Source organism: Pinus tabuliformis, chromosome X, assembly GCF_031772625.1.
Source record: "Pinus tabuliformis cultivar Carrire ecotype Pingquan chromosome X, CPIR1, whole genome shotgun sequence".
NCBI lineage: Eukaryota > Viridiplantae > Streptophyta > Pinopsida > Pinales > Pinaceae > Pinus > Pinus tabuliformis.
In genome coordinates, this window is record NC_142308.1 from 406112455 (window position 1) to 406118021 (window position 5567).

The following is a 5567-nucleotide window of genomic DNA, read 5'->3' on the forward strand; positions in this document are numbered from 1 at the left end:
GTGTACAAAAATATTTTTTTCTCACTTGTAAAGAGCTTGAGATAAACTCCATACTCGCACTTCCAATGACACTTACAATTTGCTTACCAAATTCAATGCAACAAAAAATGCAACTAGCATCTTATTCTGGTGGAATTGGCTAAAATCCATAAATAAGGTACTTTACCCAAATCTCAAACAGAAATTGTCACTATATGATAAATTCTTGTGATCCCAAAAGAAATGATAATCGAATGTTTTAAAGGTTCAAAACGATCTTTCCATCCTCCCTAACTAATGCCATAATTGCAACAGTGTCAACTCTTATCAAAGAAAATAGAATTCTACTCCACACTAAATCTTAGATTTCACTGAAACCTTTCATCAAATAGGAATTGACTCTCAGTCTTATGATTTCTTGAGACTAGTTGCGATGGGAATGACAATAATGAGAACCAAAATCTAAAACAAAATAATACCAATGCACATCCATTTCCTAGTGTTTTTATGATATTTGTTTGCACCTTTGAGTTGCTTTGTACCATGATCGACATAGTTAGCATGATGTATAACATGGTGTTCAATGTCATTAAGATGCTTTCCTTGGGCCTCTATAAGGAAAACCATATCAAGAAAGATCTGGTGAATCTCAAGTAAACATTTTTCAATCTCCTTGGCAACATCATGCCGCTCCTGTAATTCATGAATTGTATCCAGTATTTGACCTGACCCCTGTTCTTGAATTATGTTTTGAAGGAAATTTTCACTCTCCCCTGATTATTTCTATTGTCTCTTCACTTGCATTTTCACCTGTAATGGTGAAATATCTTTTCTCAATGGTTTCCCTATACTCCCCAGCAACTTTTTGCCTTAGGCTCTGAAATTCCCCCATCAAATCTTTCAGTTTCTTCCGCAAACCATTTGTAACTGAAGTTCTTGTCCGATCTGTAGGAGCTCCTCCTTCACATCCTGTCACTCTTCTGTTAGCCATATTAGCTTCGTCAAGTGCTTCAAGCTTTCCTTTAATCTCTCTTGTTGTTTTAAGGACAGAGACAACATCCCTATCCATCTAGTGTCTTAAATATTTCATGGCTGAGGCTTTATGAATGGATTTTGTCTCTTCATTAAAATTTTGCAGCTTCTCAAGAAGTTCCTTGATAGTTTCCATGTCTTCTTTTATACCACTGACTTCTTCAAAGAACTGTCCAAGATTTTGTTCAGTCTCCAAGTCTACCATCTCCATCTCAGGACCAGCCTAAAGGTCCTCCTTCAAGGCTGCACATTTGAGATCAACAGTGAAAAACCTTGTGAGAAGATCATTCATTTTGTTGAAATTTTGCAATAATTTAAAAATTAATATGAACAAGATCGTAAAACCCTTGAGTGTTGTCAATTGCACCTGTATACCTCGTCTATCCTTGCTAACTAAGAATGCACTCGAGGGAACTACTGACAGAATGACCGCAGGTAGTCAATATTTAACAAAATCCTACAAACATTGAAGAATTTGCATAAATTTTGGCCTTTAAAAATTTTTCTTCTTGAAACATGCCTTATGATGATTGAAATGACTTGAACAAGAATGATCTTTGATAAATAATTTGCAAATATAGATGGGGAATCGAACCCAAGACCTACCGAAGCAGAGCTAAGGGAGTGCTTCAATAAAATCTCAAAGTGTACAAAAATATATCGAGATGTTCACCAATCTCCACCTCCAAATCTAGATCTGGGATTCTGAAGAGTTACTTGGGGTTCAATTTAATTCTAGTTTGTTTACCTTTACCATTTTTCCCTGCACATAGAATTGGAATAGATTCTTCTCGATCTCCTCTTCCGGTTCTCCAACAACACTTTCTTCTTCAGATAGGATAGAATGATAAACTTTCAACATGATATGCCAATTCATCCATTCTATTGAAATCTTTCAAGCCCAATTCTTCTCTAAGGAAATTGGATATTGTGCATTATAGAGCTGACGGAAATGTGATTGGTTCTATTTCATTTTAAATTATAGATTCATGTTTCAGAATCTTACTTAATTTGGGAGCATTGTCATTCTCAGGTTTCTATGCGGGTAAACTTGGAAGCCTTATGTCCCCTTGTCTGTGATCAGATGCTCAATATTTAGCTCAAAAATCAAAGTTTTCATATTGGCTTGAAACCTAAATGAATGCGTCTGTATCATCAAGACGATCGTAACTCAATTCGTTTCACTAAAAACCGAGTCCTATGAAGGAGAAAAGGCATGTTGTTCATTTTCTTAAACAACTAAAAAAATTACAGAACAGGACAAAATGATGACATGGCAGTACAATCAGCATGATGGGAATCTTCTTTAGTTTTTTCCCAATGAGGTTGTGACAAGTGTCACTTCAGGATTCACAAGTTTGGTTGTGTGAAGGTGAAATTGCCCAATGTCCTCCAAGGTGGAATTATGGGTTCATGATGAATATTATGTGGAAATTGTTTATATATATATATATATAATATTATTTAATATCATATATTGTATTATTATTATTATATATATAACTTATGTAATTCCGCATTAAATCCAAAGGCATCGAACTATTGGAATGACGCAAATATTATGGTGGCAAAATGTATGAAGGGATGGGCGGAGGGCGGGTCGAACCCATGACCTTCCCCTCCCAACTTCGTTGCAATACCGTTGAGCCAGTGGCGGATTCATTACACGATGGCCCCAAAACTTTATTCAAACATACAGTGATTGCTGACGGTGGAGTGGAGGGAGCTAGCCTTGCAGGCTAGACCCCTATCTATAAGACCACGCAATGTAAACCATGGTCAGCGCTAACGGATAAGCACGATTAGAGCATCACTAATACCATTTAACTTAATTAATCATTTTTTAAGGTTGGCGGAAATTTTGGAGGCACGTCAATTTCAGCCAAGAGGAAAACATTGAATGAAGCATATCTTGAGCAATTTTCGACCAAATTGAGCTCAAAAAGAGGTGTTCTTGGCTAATTTAGACATTTTGAACACATTGTTGCATGTATAAGGAGCCATAGAGCTTTGTAAATATCATTTTTTCCACATTGAGCTAATATAGAAGCCCAAGCCATGGAAGCTGGACCAAGGAGATGTAGCCCAGGAGGGGTGAACTCCTTCATCAAAACACTGTGTTAATGTGTCTCTTTGATGGTTTACTGCACTATACATGTTTTTTGTTCAGTATTTGTTTCTGAAGCTATTTTTCTCATGAATGTCTTTTTAAACTTAAGGAAATTTACCTGATTGTATGCACAAACAACTAATGAAACCTCAGCACAAGAAGCAATAAGCATGCACATATTTATAAATCTGTAATTGTTATTAGCACAAAAAAACTAATCATACAAAAACAAATCAAGTTGGTATCAGAGAAAAGGTTGAATTGCTTGATTGCTTGAGTTTGTGCAATTAGGGTTTTAATGGTTGCAAAATTGTGATGCTTACAAGGTTAAAGTTACAGAGAGGAGAAGGGAAGCTATTGGTTGCAACTCCTAAGGTAATTCCTAGAATAAGGAGAGCCACAAGACCACAATCTCCACCACCCAAAGTTCCAATTCCAGTTACACTTGAAACTCCTCAAGTTTTGTCTTCAACTGAGATTGAAGAGGTACAAGCAGTACCAATTTCTGAGCCTGAATCCATAGCCATTATGTCTGGAGAAAGAGAGCCTGAAGGTCTCTCTTTAGAAGAGGAAGAATTCAAGAAATCTTTCTATACTTTGACTGAGATGATTAAAGTCCTCTATCAAGATACGAACACTAGAATGGTTGGAGAGAGTTCTAAACCTCCACATGGAGAAGGAAGCTCAGAGGACAAAAAATACGAGAAGAAGGATTCCAAAGGGAATGGTAGAAATCCACCTCCATCTCCACAATCTTCATCATCTTCACCATCTCACACAGCATCATCTTCCACTACCACCACTGAAACTGCCCATACTCATTCCAAAACCCCAAAAGGAAAGACTCCACTACTGAAATTGGACATAAAATTCGAACTTCCCGTGTACAATGGAGAGGTGAATGTAGAAAAGTTGGACAATTGGATTTGACCATTGGAGGTATACTGCAGAAATCAGAACCTTCAAGAAGACAACATAAAGATCCAGTTGGCTTTACCGAGGCTAGAAGGAGCTGCACTAGTTTGGTGGGAAGTAAAGACTCAAGAGGAAATGATAATCCATGGTAAGATATCTGTCACGTGGGTTGAATTTGTTTATGTAATTAAAAAACCGTTTTATGCTTTAGCCTATATGCAAAAAGCCATTATGAGTTAGCAGAATTTTAGGTAGCTTAAAGGCCAAACAGTGCAAGATTATACACAGGAGTTTAGGAAAAGGGGTTTGTTATTAGGAGTGAATTTGAATTCCCAAGAAACATTGTTGAAATACATTGGGGATTTACATTCCTATCTTAAACACATTATTCTTATGTTCAATCCAATTAATTTGGATGAAGTATGCGTGCAAGCCACACATATTGAATCTAGAGGAAAGAACACTTATGAAGAGAGTAGTAATAAAAAGCCACCTAAGGGTAAGGAGAAAGAGAAAGGAGAAAAAGGGAAAGGGAAGAAAAATGCAAGTGTGAAGAAAGAAGGGGAGAAATTTATCTGTAAACACTTTTCAAAAGAGGGACATAGTGAGGATCATTATTGGAAACTACATTAAGAAATGAGACCAAATAAGTTCAACAATAAAGGGAAACAGAAAGCAACTGCTTTCACTCAAGAAGATTTAGGTTCTGAATCAAGTGATGAAAACAAAATCACTGTCATGGGAATCAAACGAAAACAAGATATTGCAAGCACTAGTTCACAAAACTGTAACACTACTACTACTCCAGATGAAAAGAGTCGAATTGAGTTATTTCATGTTAGGGTCATATCTAATCATGCCAAGATCGGTACACTCTTCGATAGTGGGTCACAAGTGAATCTAATCTCTGAAGACTTAGTCAACAGATTGAATCTTGAAACTGTACCTCACCATAAACCATACCCTTTGGGATGGATAACAATAGACACTAGTTTACAGGTTACAAGAAAATGTTTGTTTATGTTTGCAATCACTGCAAATTTTGTTGACGAAGTAGAGTTAGATGTGGTACCGCTTGATATTTCAGGTGTGGTGTTGGGTAGTCCATATTTGTATGACCGGAAAAACCGTCATGAAAACAAGTATCACTTGTTCAAGGTGTGGAGTATATATTGAGAGCCCATCGTAAAAAGTGAAATATATCAGTTGTTTATGCACGACAGGAAAAAATACTAGTGAATTCAAGTAAAAGTTTAGTACTTCTCATGTTCAAGCCAAATGATGATATTGTTTGTGAAAATGTTGTTGCATGTATTTCAAGTTTCAATTCTGATTTGGTTGGTTCAGTTCATTAGAGTGATGAAGTATTTCAGGTTGTGAAAGAATCATCCTTCAAGGAGAAAGAAACTTCACATGAAATATCTTTGCAGCAAGAGATTTCTCTTTGTGATGTTAGCATGCAAGGATTGACAAAATTTCAAAGTGTAGAGACACCAATACAATGGAAAATTTTGTTGAACAATGGGCTCAT

The 5567-nt window shown here is 36.4% G+C and overlaps 1 pseudogene; it reads right to left on the minus strand.

The window, feature by feature from the left end:
- Positions 1–387: 387 nt before the first annotated feature.
- Positions 388–1303, minus strand: LOC149140233 (syntaxin-125 pseudogene; annotated as a pseudogene).
- Between the last annotated feature and the right edge of the window lie 4264 nt (positions 1304–5567).